This window comes from Podarcis muralis, chromosome 7 (genome assembly GCF_964188315.1).
Source record: "Podarcis muralis chromosome 7, rPodMur119.hap1.1, whole genome shotgun sequence".
Classification (NCBI taxonomy): domain Eukaryota; kingdom Metazoa; phylum Chordata; class Lepidosauria; order Squamata; family Lacertidae; genus Podarcis; species Podarcis muralis.
Window position 1 is genome coordinate 1,179,791 of NC_135661.1, and position 26,481 is coordinate 1,206,271.

A 26,481-nucleotide genomic window follows, 5' to 3' on the forward strand; every position below is an offset into this window, starting at 1 on the left:
GCGCCCCCAGCCACACTGCTACAACGTGAATCCCTAGTAAGTCCCAAGCTCTCCCTCTCGTTCTTTTTTAAAAGGCAAGTCAACATAGGCATCAACTACATTTTATTTCATTTCGATTTCACTTCTCTCCTTCCCTTTACAAGCATTTTAAATACTTCCCCCTCCCCTGCAAGAGAAAACGAGAAGACGCAGGAAGAAGACCACGATCCTGTGACTATATAATAAAATAAAAACAAAATAAATAGCCGGCCACACACTGCGGCTCCCCAGAGGAGGGCAGGTGCGTCGCAGGCGGCTGTGCTCATCCTGATTTTCTGCAACTCCCGTTCTGAACTAGAGGCTTGTGAAGCCATCAGTCCCATTGATCAGAGGGTGCGCACTGAAGCAGCAGCTGAAAGCTTTCTTTTTTAGAGTGCAACCCAGAAACATGGGGGGTGGGCCAGACAGAGATTTGGGGTTTTGGGGGGGATAAGGATTTCTAGCTGCCATTAGTATAAGGGGAAAAGGGATTGTAATAACCCAAGAAGGGCTCGAAAACATCCTCAGAGTCTTTTGGATCAGAAGGGAGATGTGCCTGTCTTAACCGGCCTCCCGCTTTGAAGGCAATGGGGGGAAATTCAGCCAATGGCGCCCCCTAGAGGAGTGTCTGGGCCACTGTGGTTCCAACCTCGCATCCCTAAGGTTTTTGACTATGCTGCCAGCCAAATCTGGGAGGCTGCGTGCCTTTTCTCAACTTTCAAGGTTCCGCCGGACAGTTCAAGAGCGTGTGCACGTCTTCCAAGACCTGCCAGAGGCAGCTGTCCAGGGGGAAGTCGTTGTCCACCAAGTTGACCAGGTAATAGTTGTCGTGCATGTACTGGAGGATCATGCGAGAGGGGGACTCCTCTTCGTACAGCTTGGCCCACTGCTCAATCCACAGGGCAAAGGCCTCATCCTGTCCGAGGGGGGCAGAGAGAGAGAAGCAGGTCACACTTAAAAACAATTTGAGGTGGGGGTGGGAGTGCAGGAGGAACTATGGGAAACGAATTATTATTATTATTATTTATTGAATTTATAATTTATATACCGCCCTATACCCGGGGGTCTCAGGGTGGTCCACAGAATAAAATCAAGATGTAAAATCACAAAATACATAATAAAAAACAAAAACATTTTAAAAGGGCCTAGGATGCAAATCGGGTCAACCAAAGGCCTGCACTAAAAAGGAACGTTTCTGCTTGGCACCTAAAGGTGGATAATTATAGCAAAGTGGGTAAAAATAGAAACAAACCAAAAAAGTTGGGGGAAGTCTTTGAGAATTTGAGATGTATGTAATGAACAAAAATGAAAAATTAATAATTTTTTTTTTAAAAATAATGAAGGCACCAGGCGAACTTGCCTGGGGAGAGCATTCCATGGACGGGGAGCCACTGCAGTAAAGGCCCCGTTCTCGTGTTGCGACCCTCCAGACCTCTCAAGGAGGAGGCACACGAAGGAGGGTCTCGGAGGATGATCTCAGGGAATGAGCGTCTGGAAGAGGCTGCATTATGCAGACTCAGACTTATCGGCGCAACTCGCTCAGTGTTGCCTGCTCTGGCCAGCAGTGGCTCTCCAGGGCTTCAGGCTGGGTTCTCCCCCAGTTCTACCCGGAGATGCCAGAGACTGAACTCGGGGCATTCTGCGTGCAAAGCAGATCCCCTTGCGCTGAGCTACAGGCAGAAGAAGCTGCCTTAGACAGAGCCAGACTATTTGGTCTGTCACGCTCAGCACTGCCTCTACTAACTGGCAGCAGCTCTCCAGTGTTGCATAAACAGGGACATTTCCCAGCTCTACCTGGAGGAGCTGAGAAATGAACCTGAGCCCCTCCTGCATCCAAAGCATATGCTCTACCCCTGAGCTATGACCCTTAGCATTCAGAAAAGGCCCCTGCTTAGCCAATGTGACTAGATGTGACCATATGAACCTACCCTGACCCTGAGATCATCTTCTGAGGCTCTCCTTTGTGCGCTTCCGCCTTGAGAGGTCCAGAGGGTGGCAACACGAGAACGGGGCCTTCTCTGCAGTGGCTCCCCGTCTGTGGAATGCTCTCCCCAGGGAAGTTCGCCTGGCGCCTTCATTACACACCTTCCAGTGCCAGGCAAAAATGTTCCTTTTTAACCAGGCCTTTGGCTGATCTGTTTAATATCCTATACTAAGGTTACCAGATTTTTTTCAATGAATCTGGGGACACTTTTCAATTTCAATAGGAATGATACGATTTTGTCAGGGGACTGATTTGTAAATCTGGGGACTGTCCACAGGAAAACGGGGACGTCTGGTAACCTTATCCTATACCCTTTTAAAATGTGGCTCTTTTCTGAGTAGGGTATCATTGGGTTGTTGTTTTTATTCTGATTATATTTGTCTGTGAACCACCCTGAGACCTCCAGGTATAGGGCGGTATATAAACTCAATCAATCAATCATCATTATCAGGGGTCAGCAAACTTTTCCAGCAGGGGGCCGGTCTACTGTCCCTGAAACTTTTTGGGGGGCTGGACTATATTTGGGGGGGGGGGAATGAACGAATTCCTATGCCCCACAAATAACCTAGATGCATTTTAAAGAAAAGGACACATTCTACTCATGTAAAAACACACTGATTCCTGGACCATCCATGGGCCGGATTTAGAAGGCAATTGGGCCGGATCCGGCCCCCGGGCCTTAGTTTGCCTATCCTCCACCACCATCATCATCGATGGGCCACTGCTCTGATCCAGCGGGTTCTTATGTTCTTATGACTTGATACAGACCTATGAGTTCACTGAACCTGTGCAGGCAAAAGTGGAGGTTCTACCCCCAACTTGTTATTAGAGGAGCAGAGGTACCCCGGTACCACAAGTTCTAGGGAATAGTAATTGGCACCTTGTACTTCTGTTCACATACATTTTCCACGGAAATTTACCAAAGCCCCAGATCTGTACCAACAGGCTAAGAGTTTCCTGGGTGTTTGGGGCAGGGCAGGGAACAATAACCCTCTTACCTTCCAGTACATGAAGCTAACCGGGTCTACAACCGTCGGCTGAATGATCTCTCTGCCGGGGAAGATGCCCCACGTTACAGCATTGGGTTGCATTTCATGCGCGTTGGTGATGTTCTCACCCTACCGACGGGAAAGAGGAGGTTGTTTAGAAGGAAGAGAGGGAAACAGCTGCATCACGGTTTTGTATACACCTGTTAACTTGCTGCCAGGCCTGTACAGATCTCAAGACACGGGAGGCGCTGTGGTCTAAACCATTGAGCCTCTTGGGCTTGCCGATCAGAAGGTCAGCGGTTCGAATCCCCGCCACGGGGTGAGCTCCCGTTGCTCGGGCCCAGCTCCTGCCAACCTAGCAGTTCGAAAGCACCCCAGTGCAAGTAGATAAATAGGTACTGCTGTGGCGGGAAGGTAAACGGCGTTTCTGTGCGCTCTGGTTTCCGTCACGGTGTCCCGTTGCGCCAGTAGCGGTTTAGTCCTGCAGGCCACATGACCCGGAAAGCTGTCTGCGGACAAATACCGGCTCCCTCGGCCTGAAAGCGAGATGAGCTCCGCAACCCCATAGTCGCCTTTGACTGGACTTAACCATCCACGGGTCCTTTACCTTTTTTCTTTTTCTTTTTTACAGATCTCAGGCCCAACTGAACAGGCCTCGGTCCAGTATACCTGAAGGAGCATCTCCACCTCCATTGTTCTGCCCGGACACTGAGGTCCAGCGCCAAGGGCCTTCTGGCGGTTCCCTTGCAATGAGAAGCCAAGTTACAGGGAAGCAGGCAGAGGGCCTTCTCGGTAGTGGCGCCTGCCCTGTGGAACGCCCTCCCGCCAGATGTCAAAGAGGAAAAAAACTACCAAACTTTTAGAAGACATCTGAAGGCAGCCCTGTTTAGGGAAGCTTTTAATGTTTAATAGGTTATTGTATTTTAGTGTTCTGTTGGAAGCCGCCCAGAGTGGCTGGGGAAACCCAGCCAGATGGGTGGCGTATAAATAAATTATTATTATTATTATTATTATTATTATTATTATTATTATTATTATTCCTCCCTGCATCCAGAAAACTCCTCCAGGGAACGATATGCTCAGCTGATCAGATTCTCTGGCTAAACAGGAGGCATTGAAACTGGGCCACAAGGAGGAGCCATGAACCCAATGCCAATTGTCCTAGCAGAGGCTGAACAGTTCTCAAAATATTCTCCAGAGATCACAAGCAGAGGGTTTGCTCCCCACATACGCTCTCAGTCCAAGCATCCCAAGTTTCCACGGAAACGTTTTCACTGCCAGCCTACCAGAGGAAGGACCAGGGTCGGATTAAACCCTGTGGAGGCTCCTAGGCAGTCAGAATCTCGCAGGCCCCCTCACAAATTATTTCCCAATTTTCTTTCAAGATCAAATCAATATTATTTTGTTGTTGTTTTGTTTTTTCCCATAATTTTTTATTAATTTTCCAACATAAATTAAAAACAATACAAAACACAATACATAGACAAACAAACAAACATATAAACACGTATAATTTCAAAAACTCTTTTTCATAAATCTTACTTCCCCGACTTCCCCATGCCTCCCCTTTCTGCATCCCTATTTTAAAATTTCTTCAGCAACCCCTCACTTCAATTAACTGATTACTCATTTTCTTTATTTTTTTCCCCTTCTTCTCTTACTTAATCATTTACAGCTGTACTTCTATATTGTTTCTTTACCCATGGCATTTTAGCACTCATTAATTTTACAACAGTTCTTAAGATATACTTTAAATTTCTTCCAATCTTCTTCCGCCGTCTCTTTTCCTTGATCACGGATTCTGCCAGTCATCTCCGCCAGTCCCATATAATCAATCACCTTCGTCTGCCATTCTTCCAGCGTGGGTAGTTCTTGTGTCTTCCAATACTTTGCTAAAAGAACCCTTGCTGCTGTGGTAGCATACATAAAAAACATCCTGTCCTTCCTTGACACCAATTGGCCAACCATGCCAATCAATATTATTTTGATCCGTTGTTGAGGGGCCCCTAGGCTCGTAGGCCAGTGCCCAGTCTGTCTGTTTGGTAATCTGGCACTGAGGAAGGACGCACCTTGACATTGACAATGTGGTAATTCACTCGCTGGCCGTAGTTCTTCAACACTGTTTGGAGGGCTCTGACGTTCTTGCTGGAGGTGAAGAACTCCAGGTAAGCCTGGAAGGAGTCGAGAGGGGAGATGTTGACACCAAAGAATCCCAGCAATGGCACAATTTAAATGTTTAAATTAACTTGGGGGGGGGGAGCAGAGGTTTTTCTATTAGGAATTGTAGGTGCCGATATTCCAAGGGAGCAGAAAATACTTTTTATGTATGCGACGACAGCCACCCGGTTGTCACTGGCCCAGAGATGGAAAGGAGACAAAGTCCCTAATAGGGAGCCCAGAACAATGGTGCGCAAGGCCTTATATAGACATTTTAAATTCCCTGCCCTGTCACTCAAGACTACCCGTCCATACATCATACCTACATCACAGAAAAGGCGGTCTACAATTTAAATGTTGGACTACAGAAATTTAAAATTCAGTACCAAATTATCTAAGGTTGTTCACCAAAGCCAGACTAAACGTCTTTCCTTCTGCAGTGTTGGATGGCAGGTTGAGAGGAGTTCCCTACCAGGACAGACTTGGCTCATGTGCTCAAGACATTGATTCTATAAAACATATTTTGCTGCGAAACATGAGCAAGCCAAGGCTGAACTGATATTACCCTTGCCGGTACCTTTCCTGGGAAAATCAGAGGCTCGTTATGTCAGGTTCCTATTGGAAGACCGGACAAACGCTAGAACATTAGCAGTGGCAAAGTTTTTATCGGTGGTTGCAAGAACCAATGATCCCTGTCTTTAAGTCTGAACAAAATGCTTGTTTAACCTGGAGGTAGGCTGTCTGAATTGTGCATTGCTTTGTAACAATTTGTTGGGTCTCTGGACCGTGATAAAGGGGGGGGGGGGAAATCAATGCTAAAAGCAGTTCAAAACAATTTACAGTCACAGCGATCTGCTGTGACCTGAAAAACGTGTCTCTTGGATCATAGAATCATAGAGTTGTAAGGGACCCAAGGGTCATCTAGTCCAACCCCCTGCAATGCAGGAATCTCAGCTCAAGCATCCATGGCAGATGCCCATCCAACTCCTTTCCTGCAACTTGAAGCAACTGGTTTGAATCCTACCTTCCAGAGCAGGAGGAAACAAGCTTGCTCCATCCTCCATGTGACAGCCATCTTTGAAGATGGCTACCATATCTCCTCTCAGTCTCCTCTTTTGCAGGCTAAACACCCCCAGCTCCTTCAACCGTTCCTCACAAGGCTTAGTTTCTAGATCATCCTAGTTGCCCTCCTCTGCACACGCGAAGCCAAAGTGGTTGTGTCTTTGTTAGGGACTTCAGGATATAGACCAGAAATGCAAAAACAGGCAGCAGTCAGTTTAAAAAAAAGTTTTATTCAATTGGATTTTTGTCAGACAAAAAAGCAAGTGGGGACATTCACAAATTCGAGAGAATGCCCCCGAACACCAGGGGCAAACAGTTTTTATCCCCTCAGGCAAAACAATGGTTCAACCCTTGACCCAGCCCTCAAACATTCCCCTTTATGCATATTCATTGAAGCCCAACCAATTAAAGAATTGATGTCGGTCTTTCGGTTCCAAACTGCATTATACACTAGGTGGCGCTGCGAGTTTAAAATCTTTCTGACCCATTTACTGGTTCCAGTAAATGTTCCTTGACCCCCTCCTCTTTTGTGGTTTTAACAGGTTGCTCGGCTTAGAACCTTGTGGTGGGCTAGACATCCTGGGCAAACGAACAGTTTCTCAGAACAACTCCAAAATCCCCTGACCGCATCCTCTTGCAAACTCGCTGTGTTACAAAAATATTGTTTTGCAAGCAGGGGCAAGCAGGGGAGAGAAAGAAATGTCTTTTTTAGCTTTTAGTTTGCTCTCTAAGATGGCTTTCAGCTTCTAAAATGGCTCCAGCCTGGCTCTCCAAAGTGGACCCAGGTGGACCCCTGGTCCTCACTCCTTCATTCCCCCCTTTCCATCATGAAAATGCCGACCGATTATGGTTCTGCATTTTCATTTTGATGGACCTATAGGTACCACATCATAGAGAGCCAGGACATGCGTACATGTAGCTGCATTGACCAATGCTCGTTTGTGAATGGCGGAACGGTTAAGTAGCAGTGGGAGAAGTGGTAGTCCACTCGTGGCATCTGTTGGGGTGACTTATTGGCAGAATGGGCTACCACTTCAGCCACTTGTAAACACCTAGTGTAGGGGTTATGGACGCCCCACTCAGTCATTAGACGGGAAAAGTTGGCAGGGGAGACCAGGGAACTTTTTCCCGCTTTGGCCAATGCCAGCAAAAATACAGGAGCATCCAAAGAAGTAGGGCAGTGCATACCACGCCTACCCACCAACCCCAATAATTCCATAGTTCCTCGCACCAATACTCTGGGTTCATTCCTAATGTTCTTTTACTGCTGAAGGGCCCACTGATATTCGTATTCAATTATTCGCTGGGCCTCAGGGGTGACTCTCCACCTTTTTGCTGAGGCACCCACTATGTTGTCTCCTCAAGAGATTATACCCAAAAGGGGCTCCCCCCTCTTCATATATCACCATGCACCCACAAGAATATATCCACCCCTGCAACGGCCTGACACACGGGGTGACTATATCAAGGGGTTCTGGTCCCAATACCAAAAGTCCTAGTGGTGCCTCTAAATTTGCTGGAGAGCAAGTTTCTACGTTGGGGACCCTGCCCGCGGGCACCCCTCCCATCCAATTCTTCCGGAACTAGGTGCCCTGTCTGTCTACTGGGTGGCAACTCTTATGCAGCCACAAGAATACCCTGCCACATTCAAGGGTATTAGGTGTGGAGTTACCAGGCTCAGTAGTTCAGGTAGTATTCTGGGATTTTGGGAGGCTTGAGCTACCACGACAACCACAGGTGGGGCTGCAGAACCTACAGGCACCTGTTTAGTAATTTTAATGTGCACCTGATTCAGACACCCTCCCATGCAACACCAGGAGTAAGATTTGGGCCTGGTTTATCAAATGGGGTTGGTACAGTGCTCTACCCTGCAACCAGCAGGCTATTCTCCCACAACCACAAGAGCGGTCTAAAACTCGATAGATTTCGACCGATCCTGCAGCTCCCCGGAGGAGCCACATCCAAGTGCGCTGGGCAATGCAGTGAATAAAGAGCCACAGTGGGAGAGTGGGATGCTGTACTGCGGCTGCCCTATTGAACCCTCGTTCCCAAGAGCTTACGAGTATGCCGTCTCTTACCACCGGCAAGACAAACCAGTCATAGCAGAGGTCAGCAGGCCAATAGGGTCGGTATGGCTCGGTAGGGTCAGGGCAATAAGACATAGAGCAAGTCAATAAAGAAAATAAGAGAGAAAAGAGAAAGTCTTTGTAACTGTCCTTGTGATGATTAGTCGCAGGATCTCGTTGCCCGTGGCCTAACGCTTTTTTCCTGGTAGCGTCAGACACAAGGTGATGATCAACTTCAGAGGGTCAGCAGGATTTCTCTTGCAAGTCCAGACACCCTTCTTCAGATGCGTGTGATGTACCCAGGGGATCACCTCGGCTACTTTCACTGCAGTTGGGGATGAGGGGGTCGCCAGACGCTGTCACCCAGAGGAACTGGTGAACCGGCTCAGCGAGACTGCTGCGGGACTGCAGGTGTACGCTCGAGGGAATACCTGGAAAGGAAGCAAACACACACAACAAACACAGGGATTGCACTTGTTCTTGGGTGATGTGATCTCCCATCTGCTCCAAACTGGCGGGGATGTCTCGGACGAAAGGGGTTGGCCTGCCATATAGAAGTTCAAAGGGTGATAGTCTCAGTCTCTTGGTTGGCGCACAGGGCACAGTTTTGGGATATAGCAGCAGTTAGTTATAGCAGCAGTTAGTTGAGATAGAATATTCTCCCAAGGTGTGCTTTAGCAGCTGGGCCTCCCAAATGGGTGGACTCGTGGTAATTCTTTACAATTGTGCTGGCCAGATGTTGGGGCACAAAAACACGGCTGTCTGGTCCTTCCTGGAGCGTTGCTCCTTCTTGGCTGGTCCACTGCTGTTCATCAAGGGTGTAACGTGGTTCCACATCGTCTGGAGTGAGTTCTGGGATTATTCTTTTGGTATAGCAGGCATTTCCTGGAAATCTGGGCTGCCAGTTGATAAAGGTTGGCTATATAGACATACTTCTCCAGCTGCTTGGTTGTGGCATCTGGCCTCATGTGGGTGGACACATAGTATTTGGTTTGTCAGCAGTGCTTAAGATCCCTTCTGGGACCACTGCTCCAATAACTGAGGCGGGGGCCGGTTCCCAGGCTGCTTCCTTGGCCACTCTGTCTGCCAATCGATTTCCTCTGGCCACTTCTCCTGGTCCAGTCTTGTGTCCATAACCTCAATGTAATCGTGCGTCTGCTCCTCACCTTCTCCTACCGGCAACAGGGTAGCTGGGTTGAGGGCGGTGGTGACCACTGGTGGAGGTTTCAGAGCTACCTCACAAGCTGCATTATCTGCTTTCCGGTTGCTTCTAGTGACCATGTCCCAACCTCTATCATGGCCTTTGCAGTGCATTACAGCAATCTCTTTGGGGGCCCATACAGCTTCTAGTAACGTCTCAACTTCTGGAACGTATTTCAGAGCTTTCCCGTGGGCTCCACTCAAGCCCCGCTCTTTCCATAGGGCGCCATGCATATGCAGGGTTAAGAAGGCATATTTAGAATCAATATAGATGTTAGCCTTGCATCCAGCTGCCAATTGCATGGCAATGCCTTTCGCTGTTGGACTTCACCTCAGAGGACAAATAACTCTTGGAGACTTTGGCCTCCTCAGAACTCTTGGAATGGCTTGCCTGGCTTGCACCCCCACTTTTGGGTGCTCCATCGCCTGAGGAACAGCTTGCAACTGCCTTTTCAGCCTTTCTCCAACACACAGTGCATCACACAGATGCGTTGAACCGTAGAAACAACTTCCCAAAGCAGCCTCAGCCCCCTCTGGGCTTGGTATTCAGCCCCCTCTGGGCATCCTCTAGGCCCCTCTGGTCTGGCTTCCACTGCAGCCTGACATGCCGTCTTCAATCCCTGCCACGCAACCCAGGGCTTCTCTAGAGCATCAGCCACGTCTCCTTCACAAGCCTCCACTGCTTTTTTCTCCCTCTTCTCAGCCTCTCCTCTTTGTTCAAACACCTTCTGGGCGCTGGCCATGATCTGAGATCTGGACATGCCCTGGAACCCAGGCTGTTTTTGGATTTTGGTTTTAATGTCCTTTGCACATTGTCCTATGAAGGAGTCATTTACCATTAACTCATGTGCAGGGAGTTCAGAGTCAAAGGGGGTCCAAATTCTGTATGCCTCCATCAGGCGTTCCAAGAAATTCTAAAGCCTGTGTATTAATTCTCCTCCTTTCCTCTGAGGTAAAGAGAGGGGGTCAGGACTTCTGCTTTTCCTGCCTCTGCGGTGGACCTGGACCGCTTTATGTGCTCCCCCAATGCTTTGCCTCAAACATTGCAATAAGCTTCTGCAGCTTCTCGATACATAGTGGTCAAACTTCTGTATTTGTTCATCCTTTCCCTCAATTCTTTAAGGTTGGGGTATATTTTGTTCAGGATCTGGTCACTGGGCTCTGCCTCGTCTACTTCTGGGGTGTCTGGCAGCCCCCCCTTTCCTGCTTCGGCTCCTGGGGGCCACATATCGGGGCGGCGGTGGAGCTTTGGGGATATGGGGCTGTCCCTGTCCTCCCAAGGGGGCCACCACGGCACTTGGATCATATGGGGGTGGGGCCAGGACTTTTGCCTCGGATCCCTGGTAAATGGGCTTCTTGAGGCGTTTTCCTGCCTGTGCTCCTTAATTTTGCATTGATCAGTCTTATATTTCTTTAGCCAGGGGGGTGGGGGGTTGTCTATTATCACGTGAACCTCTAGAACTTCATCCATGTTCACAAACTCATCCAAGTTAAATGGAGAAAGTTCTTCTTCCTCTTTTAGTTTTATGCAGTTTTTTTTTTAAACTTCTAGTAGTTCTCCCAGCAGACACCTGACCTTGACTGGTCACACCCTGTGGTCAGTTTCAGGTGTCCGGCTTGTGTTTTTTTTTTCTTTCTGTTCCCTCATCCTTTTTCTGTGGCAACTAACTTGTCAACTGTGGTGGCCACAAAGATGCAGGTCTTCTCTTGAGGTTTCTCTGCCTGAGTCTCAAACCAGGGGTCTGCTGCAGTGTTCTCTGAGACACACCTGAGCACCGAGCCATCCAGCTGGTGCCTGGTTAAGGACACCAATTAAATTGCCCTCCCTGTCTCAACTATAACTGCTATAGGTCTAAAACCATTTCGTATTTCCTAGCCATAGACCACCTCTCACTGGTCATCAGAGAAGCTAGGGCACTACTGGTGGTTTCCCTGATGTGTTCCAAACTGCCGCTGGTCACATAGATACCCAGCTCTTCCCTAGCTAAGTTCTGGGATTTAGCTTGCCCTCCCTGGTCAAGCTGTACTTACTATAGGGATCAAAACTGTTGGAGGTCTGCAAAACTCATGTGCTTCACAGTTCAGTGATGGGCTTTGGAGAAACTAGGAGGCTTGCCTTACTATCAAACTTACAGGTCAGCAGAGAACCCTCCAGCTCTGCCTGGCTGAACTCTTGCCTTCATTGAGGTCCAGAGATCTGAAAGCTTTGTATGGACTCTAGTTCTGTATACTAACTTGGATAACCTAAGGGATCTCTGGAGCGATTCCCTCCATCGCTCCCAAATCTGAATCTGAGTCTGAAACTCTTCTCTAAGTAACTACTCAGCCTCAAAAGATACTCCTTGTTGCCCTGTCCCAAGTAGGGCCCCTATGTTTTTTCCCAGTTCAATGCTGTGTCCAGTCCAGTTCCCTCCCATATTTAATATGGCCCTTGTGCAGCGTCCCCAAACACCAAACACACACACATGCAGTTCCCAATTTTCCTCGCCCAGTCGAGCTCGCGCTGCTGGGAACCGGAGTACTTATTGGTTCTACCCCAGGGGAATACCCTGGGGTTACACACACACACGCACCAAGTGCCTCTTTCACTGGACGCTGTACCACACACACACTAGCCTCCCGGTCCCCCCCCCCCCTTTTCCCTTTCTGCCTTCCTTTAAATCCTTAAGCGTGGGTGGGTATCAGGGGCCAATCCTTCCCTTACTGCCACCAAACACGCTTGGGCATGTGATCAGGATGCCCCTTCCCCTTTTTAATTACAAGGGGGTCTCTGTCTTCCTCTGTCCCCAGGGCCCTTTTCCATGTACTCACCAGCCGGCTGGACTCTGGCCTGTCCTGTCAACCTCGGTCCTTCAATCCGTTGCCTTCTCTTCCAGGACCCAGCAGAAGGGTCAAATTGGCTTCGCCCTCCTCCGAAGAAAAGCCTCGGTGGCGCCAGGATAAGCGGCCTATTGGCCCTTCCCCTGTGTCCTGCCTAGAAAAGGACAAGGGAGCTGCCTTCTGGTCTTTTGAGGACTTAAGGTCCCTATCCGAGTCACCTTGGCACCAGATGTTAGGGACTTCAGGATATAGACCAGAAATGCAAAAACAGGCAGCAGTCAGTTTAAAAAAAAGTTTTATTCAATTGGATTTTTGTCAGACAAAAAAGCAAGTGGGGACATTCACAAATTCGAGAGAATGCCCCCGAACACCAGGGGCAAACAGTTTTTATCCCCTCAGGCAAAACAATGGTTCAACCCTTGACCCAGCCCTCAAACATTCCCCTTTATGCATATTCATTGAAGCCCAACCAATTAAAGAATTGATGTCGGTCTTTCGGTTCCAAACTGCATTATACACTAGGTGGCGCTGCGAGTTTAAAATCTTTCTGACCCATTTACTGGTTCCAGTAAATGTTCCTTGACCCCCTCCTCTTTTGTGGTTTTAACAGGTTGCTCGGCTTAGAACCTTGTGGTGGGCTAGACATCCTGGGCAAACGAACAGTTTCTCAGAACAACTCCAAAATCCCCTGACCGCATCCTCTTGCAAACTCGCTGTGTTACAAAAATATTGTTTTGCAAGCAGGGGCAAGCAGGGGAGAGAAAGAAATGTCTTTTTTAGCTTTTAGTTTGCTCTCTAAGATGGCTTTCAGCTTCTAAAATGGCTCCAGCCTGGCTCTCCAAAGTGGACCCAGGTGGACCCCTGGTCCTCACTCCTTCATCTTCAGCCTGTGATGGGAGCAATACAAGGAAGGTGCATGATCCAGGGGGCACGACTCTAAATCCGGCCCTACTTACCTGCCAGTTGGGCCTCGCTTGCATCTTCCTGCTTGGCCTCTGTTCGACATCTGCGGACGGCACTTCCTCAGAGACATCTGCGGCGGCCTCCTCAAATCCCACCTGCAACATCAGGAAGGAACCCTGTCAGGACAGAGCAACAGGGCAAGGAGGGAGAGGCCTGGGCGGAAAACCCAGAGCCTCCCTCAAACCCCACCCTGAGGCCATCACCCAGCCATACCCTCCAACGTTCCTTAGATGAAAAGAGGGGCATTTGTCACTCCCCACTCAACTGACCCTCCTCATCCCCAACCCCCATTTTTGTTCCCCAACCCATCCCAGCAGAGCATTCCCACCACGACCACACCAATGGGATGCAGCACAAACGCCCTCCTGAGAAAAACCCTTCACCCCGGCTTTCTTTTTTGGTCAATTGACAAAAAGAGAAGCACAGAGAAGCATTGCACAGAGCGTGTTTTTTGCATTGCACGGAGTGTGTAGTTGCATTGCATGGAATGTAGTTGCATTGCATGGAGTGTGTTTTGCATTGCAGGGAGTGTGTAGTTGCATTGAACGGAGTGTGTAGTTGCATTGCACGGAGGGTTTGTGCGTGCATTGCACGGAGTGTGTAGTTGCATTGCACAGAGCGTGTTTTTTGCATTGCACGGAGTGTGTAGTTGCATTGCATGGAGAGTGTGTGCACTGCACGGAGTGTGTTTTTTGCATTGCAGAGTGTGTGTCTGAAAAGGAAGCTGGCTCGGCGGCAGCTTTGTCGGGACTTCTTTAGGGGTTCTGGCCAGCGTCGGCCCTGTAAATTTACATATCATGATGGCAGCACAAGATGCCCCCTGCCCAAGCGGGGGCTGGAAGCTGGCAAGCAATAGCTCAATACCTTTTGCCCATATTCCCATTTTATTTAGGGATCCAGTCGGATATCGTTGCTAAAACATACCACTTGCCTATGGAGAAGCTGTCTGCCTTGAAGGAAGTTATTTTGTAATACTTCCTCTGTAGCAAGTGATGCTTCATCAGATCCGATCTTGCTGGGTCACTTAATTAATCTTCCCACTAGGCCAGGCTGCCTGCGGCCTGAGGTCCCCTTACCTTTGTGTACGCCTACCAAGTATGGAGAATTGCTTGGGCCAAGTTACAGCTACAGATCAACTTTTCAAGCTAAAGGACGAGGGGACGAGCCACAGCCCAGTGGCAGAACACCTGCCTGGCATGCAGAAGGCCTCGGGGACCAGGTTGAACCCTCCGCATTTCCAGGTCTGCCTGGGAGAGAGTCTGGTCTGAAACGTCAGAGAGCTGCTACCAGTCCGTATGGATGAGACCGAGCTGGACAGAGCAATGGCTTGACTAAGCAGAACACAGTTTCCTATGTTCCTGTGTCTAAAGAGAAGGGTTGAAAGGACCTGTTGATGGCATTTTACCATTGCACTGTGGAGAGTGTATTATGGTCTGTGTGTGTGGTTTGGGAGCTGCACGGTCAGGCGAAAAACAATGCTGTCCAGGGTTGTAAAGACTGCGGGGAGAATAATTGGGTGCACTCTTCCCACCTTGGATCAATTCTATTCTTCCAGGTGCCATAAGAAAGCGGCAGAGAGAGTGCAGGATAGTGCGCTACCCGGAAATGATCTCTTTCAGCTTCTGCCTTCTGGAAGAAGGTACAGGGTTATAAAGACTAGGACTAGCTGCCTGAACACTTCCAAGTTTTCGGCGTTTGAGAACCAAGGTGTTTGAGAACCAAGGTACCACTGTATATGACTTCATGTTAAAAGACAACTAACTTCCTGTGTTCCTATCCCTGCTGAGCGATGTATACCATTTTCTGAAACCGGACCCTGAACAGCAGCCTATAAACATGTCAAACAAATCTATCTTCCTAATTTGCCATAGCACACGACTTGGAATCGCAGAACTGTGGAGTGGAAGGGACCCCAGAGGTCATCCAGCCTGACCCCTGGAAGTGCCTAAAGCTTTGCCACGAAAGGCAGTGTGGTTCTTCCTTTCACACAAAAATTGATCTTATGCAAGAGGACAGAACTGCTTGGACTGAGAGATGGAAGGGAAGGAGAAAAGAGCATAATGTCCCCAGCCATGTTACCTTTTGGAAGACGTAGCCTCCGTCGGGACCCCAGCCCACAATCGGGTCGGTGGAGGGCTTGCCGTTGATGTTCGGCTGGGAATTGATGGTCAGGATCCCTCTCCAGAGGATCATCGTTCCAAGGCAGGCAGGTCAACTATTGGGGGGGGGGGAGAGAAAAAAACTATCAATATTTTGGAAAGGGGAGAGGGCAGGTTGTGTGTGCACACAAATGCACAGCTTTCTCCCATGTTTCCAAATCCCCTTAAATTTTAAAATTCCTTCCCCCTGTTATACCTCAAGCAGACACACACATGTGTTAACCACAACAATAATTTATTTGTACAGTGATACCTCAGGTTAAGTACTTCATTTGTTCTGGAGGTCCGTTCTTAACCTGAAACTGTTCTTAACCTGAGGTACCACTTTAGCTAATGGGGACTCCCGCTGCCTCCGTGCGATTTCTGTTCTCATCCTGAAGCAAAGTTCTTAACCTGAGGTACTATTTCTGGGTTAGCGGAGTCTGTAACCTGAAGCGTCCGTAACCTGAAGCGTCTGTAACCCGAGGTACCACTGTACTCTGCCCATCTGACTGTGTTGCCCCAGCCACTCTGAGCAGCTTCCAACATATATTAAAAGCATTATTATTATTTATTGAATTTATATACCGCCCTATACCCAGGGGTCTCAGGGCGATTCACAGAAAAAAATCAAGATATAAAACCACAAAATCAAAAATAAAAACAACCACCCAATAGTCCTCCCCTCCAAAAAACAAACCCCCCCCACCTTTTAAAAGGGCATAGGATGTAAATCAAATCAACCAAAGGCTTGGTTTAAAAGGAACTTTTTTGCCTGGCACCTAAAGGTGTGTAATGAAGGCGCCAGGCAAACTTCCCTGGGGAGAGCATTCCATAGACGGGGAGCCACTGCAGAGAAGGCCCTGTTCTCGTGTTGCCACCCTCTGGACCTCTCGAGGAGGAGGCACACAAAAGAGGACAAAAGAAAACATTAAAAAGCTTCTCCATACGGGGCTGCCTTCAGGTGTCTAGTTACTCATCTCCTTGACATTTTCAAAGTTCCTTCAAGCACCTTTTACTGTGGGGCTGCAGTTCAGCAGTAGAGAAGGGCCTGCTCAGCATCCATAAGGGCCCTGGGTTCAATTCCTGGCATCTCCAGGTAGGGCTGGGACTAGGAGAGCCATTGCTGCCAGTCAGTGCAGGCAATACTGAGCTAGATGGGACCAAAGTTCAGACTTGGTATAAAGCAGTTGGTTCCTACAAATCACAGCCGAGGAGCAGAAAGCAATGCCTGAAACAAGACCATCCAAGTGTCCCTATTTTCCAGGGGCATTTATGGATCTACAGAAGCCGCCCTGGTTTCTGATTTGATTCCAGAATGTCCCCCTTTTAGAGAGTCCCTATTTTCATCAGAAGAAGGCTGATTACTGAAGAACTGATGCTTTTGAATTATGGTGCTGGAGGAGACTCTTGAGAGTCCCTTGGACTGCAAGAAGCTCAAACGCATCCATTCTGAAGGAAATCAGCCCTGAGTACTCACTGGAAGGACAGATCCTGAAGCTGAGACTCCAATACTTTGGCCACCTCATGAGAAGAGAAGACTTCCTGGAAAAGACCCTGATGTTGGGAAAGATGGAGGGCACAAGGAGAAGGCGATGACAGAGGACGAGATGGTTGGGACAGTGTTCTCAAAGCTACCAGCATGAGTTTGACCAAACTGCAGGAGGCAGTGGAGGACAGGAGTGCCTGGCGTGCTCTGGTCCATGGGGTCACGAAGAGTCAGACACGACTAAACAACAAAATTTTCATCAGAGAAATGTTGGAGGGTATGGAGTTATGCGACCCTCTCCCCCAAGCCAAGGAGATAAGTAACTACGCGACCTTTGGAAGACATCCGAAGGCAGCCCTGTAGAGGGAAGTTTTTAAAATATTTTATCAGTTCAAATTTAAAACTGATGGAATATGCGCAGCTTGCGGACCTAACGTATAGAATAAGAGAACACGAAAAACACACATTTAAAGAAGATTGGAAAATGTTTATTGAATATATGGGGGCGGTGGGATTGTGTACACTTGAAAACGTTGACAGCATTAAAATAAATTCAACAGTGTAAATAAGTTTTGAGGGATGTAATACAGTGGTACCTCAGGTTACAGACACTTCAGGTTACATACACTTCAGGTTACAGACTCCGCTAACCCAGAAATAGTACCTCGGGTTAAGAACTTTGCTTCAGGATGAGAACAGAAATTGTGCAGCAGTGGCGCGGCAGCAGCAGGAGGCCCCATTAGCTAAATTGGTGCTTCAGGTTGAGAACAGTTTCAGGTTAAGAACGGACCTCCAGAACAAATTAAGTACTTAACCCGAGTACTGTTAAAGCCATGGTTTTCCCAGTAGTGATGTATGGAAGTGAGAGCTGGACCATAAAGAAGGCTGATCGCCGAAGAATTGATGCTTTTGAATTATGGTGCTGGAGAAGACTCTTGAGAGTCCCATGGACTGCAAGAAGATCAAACGCATCCATTCTTAAGGAAATCAGCCCTGAGTGCTCACTGGAAGGACAGATCCTGAAGCTGAGGCTCCAGTACTTTGGCCACCTCATGAGAAGAGAAGACTCCCTGGAGAAGACCAATGCTGGGAAAGATGGAGGGCACAAGGAGAAGGGGCGACAGAGGATGGTTGGATAGTGTTTTCGAGGTTACCAGCATGAGTTTGACCAAACTGCGGGAGGTAGTGGAGGACAGAGGTGCCTGGCGTGCTCTGGTCCAGGGGGTCACGAAGAGTCGGACACGACTAAACGACTAAACAACAACAAACCACTGTAATGGAATACTGAATGGTATAGTTTATGTAAAATATGTAGGGATTTATATTGTGCAAAATGAACCATGGAAAGGGAAGAAGGAAAGCCATTGATATTTTAAGGTTGTTTGAATGAATATTTGTGTGTGTGTGTGTGTGTGTGTGTGTGTGTGTGTGTGTGTTTTATTATGTTTTTATTGATGTTGAAAGACACCCAGAATGGCTGAGGCAATCCAGTTAGATGGGTCTGGTATAACAACAACGGAATAGGACACCCCCATTTTCACTGGAGAAATATTGGAGGGTATGTGAGACTTGTGTCAGGACTCCAGAGACCGGACGCCCACACTTGTTCACCCCCTATGTGGAGGTTCGTGGGCCAGGGCCCTCCCTGAATCTCTCACCTTGTGCCCCTCCTTGTTGGGCTCTCCGGCGATGTAACACCTGAACACCTCGAAGACGCTTTCCTCGCTGGTCAGCTCCTCGCCCCACATCTTCAGCAGCTCGTCCCTGGGAGATTTGCTCTTCAGGTAGAAGAGGTAATAATCCTTTAGCTCCCCAAAGGCTGGGGAGGATGAGTTACCCCTGAGGGTTGCGGGAGAGAAGGCATGTTAGGGCAGGGCAGGAACAAGCCCCCTTACAGGCAAGATGGCCTCCCCCACATTCACCCATTTGACTGCTCCCATCAGCAGAACTGTTGCAGGGACCACAGAATCCCTGTTCTAAATTTATAAGAAGTCCATCTTTTCGTGTGGCAATACCCAAACTCTGGAACTTCCTGCCTATGGACATCAGGCAGCTGCCTTCACTGTACTCTGTGCTAGAAACATTCGTGAAGCCCACCCAGAGGTTTAGAAAACTGATGCATATTTCCATCTGTTTTTAGCTAGTTGTGAACTTGAGCTCTTGAAAGTATTACATTATCGCTGTTCTTACCGATAAATTTTATCGTTTTGTCTTTTTCGCAAACCGCTTCGAGGCTCATTTGATTTTTTGATTTTTTACAGTCAAGTGGTATATCCATTTCATGAAATAATGAATCGAACAAGGGAATGTGTAGTAAAGTTAGTACTTTCTTAGCAGCTTTTCTTTGGTCAAGTGGAAAATGAGGCCTTGTGGGAAACCAGTAAGAATTATGGGAACCGTCCTGTTGCTTTAACCCGTGAGCCTGTTGGCTCCAAGGGCGTGAGAGGATGACTATGGGAAAGGAAATTTCGGGCTAAATTGAAGGTTTACACCTGCGTTCAAAGTTATGAACATACCCTCTGTAATGTTATCTATCCTTAATTACTTGGGAATGTACATCTGCCTAAGCTCCACCAGTCTCCATCGGAAGGGAGGAAACACCTTGATCTGGGTTCTGAAGGCTTAATTGGCTCAGCTGCCACAAGTTAGAATTATTAGCCCACAAGCTGGTCATTGGAGGATTCAAAAATAATCCAGGGTTCTGACTGTGTTTGGGGGTTTCTGATTCCACGTGCGAATTATGGAGAAAAGATCTTGAGAATGGTTTGAAAGGCGCGCTCTGCAATTCGCAAAGAATCGCCCGGCTGCTGATGTCCACCAAAGCAGCCATCTTTTCGTCCTTCTGTGCTTTTGCGTTGAAGATTTTCTGAGACCTTTGGATGCGGATTTCTGAAAGACTCTAACTATCCTATCTTTGCCTTAGAGTATAGAAGTGAGTATATAGTCAGCTATCATTTACAACGTTCTTATTTTTCTGTACTTGTAATTTACCAAAAGATGTGCCTGCTTTTTAGCATGTTCTTTACGTTTTAAAATAAATTTTTAAGAAAGAAACTTTCTCTTGTATTGTGTGTGCCTATCCGGGGGAATAGCTAATTCCAACGCCTAGACTTCTTGGTTACGCTCTACCAAAGGATTCCTGCCTGCAAGCTTGTGGAAGCAACTTGTAGTTTGGGGTTAGCCAGGAACAAAGGAGCACAGCTGACTCCCTTGAGCTGTGGCTTCTGGTAACCCTGGGTCGAGGGAGTGGTGGCAGCTCTACCAGTTCTATTTTGTCCTGTTTCTGAAAAGTAAATGGGTTTGCCAGCCTTGCTCAAGAAACCTGATCTGGCCGGAGAGCAAAGACAGGTGAGGGAGGGGCAAGTGGCTGGGCGCCCATTTACTACAGAACGAAACAAGGAAATCTGCCCAGAAAGTATAGGGTCTTTTCTGGACTTGGGAGGAGACAATCCTATGGGTTTCAGTCAACTAGGTTTTACTTAGGGTAGCCCCGCTGAAATTAACAGGCCCAAGAGATAAGTCATTTCATTAACCTATCAGTAGAGGGAAATTCCCAGGTGTCAAAAAAGACTATTTATGTAGGCTACTACTGCAGCCCATGTCTTGTTAGCCCCAAAATGGAAAACAAACGAGGTCCCAACCAAAGAAGAATGGCAACTTAAACTGATGAAATATGCGCAACTTGCAGATTTAACATCTAGAATAAGAGAACAAGAAGAACATACATTTAGAGAAGACTGGAAAACGTTTACTGAATATATGGGTGAAAATTGTGTTCATTTAAAAATGCTGACAGCATTAAGATAAATTCAGCAGGGTAAATAAGTTTTGATGGATGTAACAATGGTTTCCTGAATGGTTTAGTTCATGTAAAATACGCAGGGCGTATGGTATGCAAAATGAACCATGGAAAGAGAAGAAGGGATGTCACGGATTTAAGGTTGTTTAAAAGAATATTTTGAAATGTAAAATTTAATAAAAATTATATATAACTACCTCAACTGGTCTATAACCGTTGCATCTTTCTGGCATCTTCTGTTTTAATTCAGATAGGCCTCCCATCGCTTCCCAGTTCAACCAGATCTTTCCAGAGGGATACATCCACCTCCCCCCCCCCGCCACACTCACCAGTGGCCATTAGGAAACTCATCCCATTCCTGAGTTCGGTAGATGTAACTCTTCGGCCTGGAGGCCCAGAAAATGGGTCGGACATCTTCAACTCGCCGTTTGGGGTGAGTACTGACCGCCCAGGGCAGGGAACGCCTTGCAGGGGAGGGAGAGAAAATTAAAACATAAATTTGCACCTATACTTGCGTGCTGCATCTTTTTAAACACTTCCTGGTAGCTTACACGTGTTTTGCTCCCCTGAATTAAAAACTGAAGGGATGGCTCATTTTTATACCCAGCAAGTGAGTCAGTGTGGTTGTAGTGGTTGGATTGGGATTTGGTAGGCCAAGTTTCAAATCCCCACTTGAACCCAGAAGTTCATAGGGGGACCTTGGGCTGGTCACTGTCTCTCAGCCTAGTCTACCTCGCAAGATTGTTGTGGGGATTAAATGTGTGGGGGGAATATATATACAGTGGGATATATATACAGAAGTGAATAAATGAGGTTTACTTTTACAGCATGTAAGTAAGGAAGAATTAATTGCACCCTGATGTATGACTGTTGCTGTTTTTTAAATCATTTTTATTAATTTCCCAATAAAAACAGCCAATCAACATATCCGCATCATAATCTGATTAAAAACAATAAACTAAAATAAAAAAACGGCCAAATTGTAGTCTAAATTGTAATTATTCATTTTTCCGGGCTCCCCATAGTCTGGACCTCTAAAGCATATCTCCAAATCTTCGTTCCTGCCTCTTCTCGTTGTTTTCATGTTTTCCGCCTTCTGATCTTAACACTTTAAAGTTCTCCATCTCTGGTGATGTATGACTGTTTTGAGCATGCCTCATAAGTGGGAGAAGCTAAGCTCTGGGGAGAACAGTGGCAAGCACAGAGGCAGAAGAATTATCCTCCCATCTGAAGAGATTGCCTGTTCTGTCTTTGTGTTGGGAGAGACTGAACGTTCCAGAGAATTACACCTTCCTAGCACAGGCTGACTGGAGGAGGCCAGTGGAGTCTGCTGGTCAAAGCAATCTCTCGCTGAGACAACTTGTATGCCTGGCCCCACTTGCAGGAGAGCTGTCCGTGGTCCTTAACCCAAACCTTAGTCTGCTCTCCAAGGTGCTGTTGCCTGTCCAACCAGGAATTTCTGGCCTACCCTTGCTTGGGCCACCAAGCAACTGGTGGTAGAGAATCACCCTCTGTTCCTCTTCTGCCAGTCTGCTGGCTAGAAGGACAATTTTTAAAAAAGATAGTTCTAGCCTTCACATCCATGAAGGCTGCAGAGGATGGAGTTTCCCTTACCCGGCAGCCAGCATGGAAACAATTCCCACAAGCTCGTAAAGAATGTGGCAAGATGGATTCCTTTGGGTTCAACGAGGGAAAAGAAGATAAACAGATTCTAGCAAGGATGGGCAATGTTTAAAGAATTCTGGACGGTCAGACGGGGGGGGGGGGGCTTAGATATAATCCTTTTGAAATTCTGTCGAGAGCATATGAATATTGTTCTTAAAGATCATAAATATATAAATAAAAAGGGTCCACCCACTAAATAGCTCAGTTGGGTAGATTGTGGTGCTGATAATGCTAAGGTTGCAAGTTTGATCCCCATATGGGACAGCTGAATATTCCTGCGTTGCAGGGGTTTGGATGCGGCCCAATCGCCTTCTAAATCCGGGCCGCAGATGCTCCGGGACTCAGCGTGTTTTTACATCAGTAGAATGTGTGCTTTTCTTTAAAATGCATCTCTGGGTTATTTGTGGGGCATAGGAATTTGTTCATTTCCCCTCCAGAAAATATAGTCTGGCCCCCCACAAGGTCTGAGGGACGGTAGACCGGCCCACGGCTGAAAAGGTTTGCTGACCCCTGGACTAGATGATGCTCAGGGTCTCTTCAAACTGTACAATTCTGATTCCACTTGATACCTTTCCTTATTACTTTGCTGGCTTCTTTCCTCGCCCCCCCCCCCTTTCCTCCCTCCCTCCCTCCCTCCCTCTCCTTCACTTTTTTATTTCCTGTTTGCACATACTCTATTTCGGATTGTGACAGCAATTGTTCGTTAAACCTCCGTCATAACTTGATGCATCTTTGCAAAACTGTGCAATTATTGACCGGAATCTTGTTTGTTTCCATTCCTGCACTTGCATTGTTTACAGCAACACACAAAAAAGTTGGTTTTCCTTTTTTTAAAAAAAAGATGTTGCAAGCTACCGTATTTTTTGCTCTATAAGACGCACCTTTTCCTTCCTAAAAAGTAAGGGGAAATGTGTGTTCGTCTTATGGAGCGAATGCAGGCTGCGCAGCTATCCCAGAAGCCAGAACAGCGAGAGGGATCACTGCGCAGTGCTCCCTCTCGCTGTTTTAGCTTCTGGCTCAGTCACGCTCTGTCCCTTCCACCACCTCCTGGAAAAGCCCCCAAGAGCCGCGCTCCCTTTAAAGAGCCGCGTGGAGCGTGTGTGCGGCTCTTGGGGGCTTTTCCCAGAGGAGGGAGAAGGGCAACACGTCTCCCTCCTCGGGGAAAAGCCTGCAAGCGCTGCACACACGCTCTGTGGGGTTTTGCTGCTGAGCCATCTGAGTCAGTTTCAGATTCACAACTTTCATCAGTGGGTGTGGGGTTTTGCTGCTGTTTATCCTCAGTCTCTTCACACGCTCCACGCGGCTTGTGAAAGGGAGGTTTTCCCACCCACCCACCCTTTAAGGTTCCCCTTCTGACCTCGCTATGGACCTCGGTTGGTCGCCTTTAAGGGGCCTGGTAGGAATTTTTTCCACTTGGCAAATTGGCACCGGCCATTTGGGTTTTCGCCTACCTCATAGCAAATCGTCACAACTCCTTTGGTTTTGGCGGTTAGGCATTGGTAGGGGTATTGTTATGTAGATGTGTTGGGGGGGAGGAATGCCATCACCTCCCCCAAATATTGAAGGGTAGTCTAGTAAAGGATTCGGGGGGCGTGGCCTCGTCCGAAGCCTATGGAGGCCAGGGCCTAAAGTGCGCCCCCGAGCGGTGACCCCGGGGGAGTCCCTAGTCGATGTGCATCAGCAGGGCTCCCCCTGCTGGTGTTAACCCTTCCGGGTCTTCAAGCAAGCAGGCCGAAGCCGGATAGTTGGATAGGACCAATGCCTAAGCCAATACCGCTCATCACCTGTAACCGATAAAGTTGCGGGCAATTTTAGCCCATTAACCTAAAATAATGGTGTCATGTGTCTTTATTTCTACTGGTGGGAGGCAGGAACTCGCCACGCAAACGCCGGCACCCTTGGCCTGAAAAGCAAGATGCATGCCGCAACCCCATAGTCACTTTTGGCTGGACTTAACTGTCCAGGGGTCCTTTACCTTTTTACCCGTTTTTGTCAACAACTCCCATCCACTCCAGCCAGCACGGCCAATGGTCAGGAGCAACAGGAGCAGTCAGCTCAGCAGCCATTGCATCAGGCAAAGGAAGAGAGTTGGAACTAGAGGGTTGCTCTATTAATATGGCTAAAAAGACCAGCAATTTTACTCTGATTTTTTATTCCTTGCAACCATTGACATTCTGGCTCCGGCAAGTAACCAGTGCTTTTCTTCAAGGCTAGGGAAAAAAGGTGCTAGTACTGCGTACCCTTGAATACCCCCCCCCCCCGAAAAAGCACTGACTGTAACTAAGAATTAGAGCCTGGACCTGCTTTCACCTCCTCTTCCCTCCCACTCCCCTTTCCTTTTGTGTCATGTCTCATAGGCCACACCCACACCCATATATTTAAAAGCATGTTGCTTGCTTCAAAGGATTCTGGGAACTGTAGTTCACCCCTCACAGTTCTCAGCACCCTTAAACAAAGTGCAGTTCCCAGGATCCTTTGGGGGAGGGAAATGGGATTTAAATCATGTCTGGTTTGGATGTGACCTTAGATTGCAAGGGTGGGACATTTGTAAGCCTTTTTTGACTGACAAGTGGCATGAAAATGCCTAGTAATTGCTCGGCTGAGAGGAGAATCCACATCCAAGAGCTACACAAACACATGCCTAATTAACAGGTTTAATTGCAATTAACTATCTTGCACACATCCAGGAAAGAAAGAAAAATAGGGCACATATTTTCAGCAGATAAGATGCAAGGCTGATAAGGTGCAATTGTTATTAAACGAGTAATTCCATATGTGATCCTTTCCTCAGGGGAAGTTGTTCAGCTGTTCGCTAGACAAACGTTATGAGCTGTAGTTGACGGACATGGCCAGTTTCAGTGGGTCTACTCTGAGTCAGACACAGTTGCTGACAACCTTACTTCTAATAAAAACATACATTGCAGAGCCACTTTGCCTCATTTTCCCCACACGCAACAGCCAAGGAGTCCCCAAGACCAGGACCCCCATAGCAAGATGCCCTAGGCTGACTCAGCCCATCAGTCCCAGGACTGTCAACACTGGCTGGCAGCAGCTTTCCAGGGCTTCAGGCACGGAGGATTTCCAGCCCTACCAGGAGATGCCACTGGGGATCTGAAGCAAGATTTCCTCCACCACCGAACTAAGACTCTTCTCTTTCCATGGCTGCCACAAATCACACACTAAACATTTAGGGGTTCTGCAAGGGAACAAGGGTTAAGACATCACTTGCCTTTTCCAGGTGAGACTTTTTCAGGCTCCCACTCTGAGCAAAGGGAGTTGGAGCAGGAGGTCATTTACAATAAAGGATATTTCCAAGGAGGAGATCAGGGCTGGGCAAGCAGCGAGGCGGGGAGAAGGGACAACAGCCCAAACCTGCAAGACCCATCGCAACACTTGCCTGGTGGAGTGATCCTTCCATGCAATTGTCCACTGCAGCTGGACAGGCTTTTTGCTGCGCTCCAGGTTATTTCCTGCGGCTGTCCACGTGCACACCCAGTGAGACTCTCAGGCTCGCTGACCTTGCTTGGATCAAGTGCACAGCCACTCTCCAAAATGGACTCCCGCCAAGAACAACAGCAGCCTCTGAGCCTCCGCTCTACAGCTATGCAAACAGAGACGCCGCTTGGGCTCTCAGTAACTGCACATACAAAGCCAACTAAGGTGTGCATTCAAAGGTGCCCTCCTGCTCCAACCAGAGCCCAGCCCAGACCTGCGGATGCCAGACCTGGCTTGCCAATCAGAGGCCGGCCCTGGCACTCCCTCCAATCTCTGCCCGCTGCTCCAATGGGCAGTGGAGATCCAGCCCTCTAGAGACACCCTTCTGTTTGTCAAGCATAAACGCTCCCTTTGGTTGTCTGGTCTGAATGCCCTGTTGTTTGTACAAGGGCCGTTGTGCAAAATGTTTTACGTTCCGAGAGCAGAGCCATATATTCCCTGCTGACCCCCTCAAAAGGAATCAAAATGAGGGACCCTCCTCCTTTTTACAGTAAAGACACTGCCACCGAAAAGGTACTTTTGTTATGCGTAAGAACCGCACAGGATCTCCCTTCTCTTCATACTTAAGAGAAGAGGAAAGGAAAGTTCTCCTGCCAGCCTGACAAACCCATCCGTGGAGAACCTATACGGACTGTT

The 26,481-nt window shown here is 47.9% G+C and overlaps 1 protein-coding gene and 1 pseudogene across 2 annotated transcripts in view; one reads left to right on the forward strand and one right to left on the reverse strand.

Moving 5' to 3' along the window:
* LOC114589881 (uncharacterized) overlaps nucleotides 1–26,481 on the forward strand; it is a 75,067-nt gene that overhangs the window by 14,624 nt on the left and 33,962 nt on the right. The window lies entirely within an intron of this gene.
* Nucleotides 86–26,276, reverse strand: LOC114589813 (methylenetetrahydrofolate reductase (NADPH)-like; annotated as a pseudogene). Its single transcript, XR_013393814.1, has 8 exons — nucleotides 26,258–26,276; nucleotides 25,748–25,853; nucleotides 21,015–21,149; nucleotides 18,545–18,725; nucleotides 15,339–15,474; nucleotides 5,061–5,162; nucleotides 3,001–3,120; nucleotides 86–934 (listed from the first exon to the last, which is right to left on the reverse strand). The product of XR_013393814.1 is annotated as a methylenetetrahydrofolate reductase (NADPH)-like (transcript).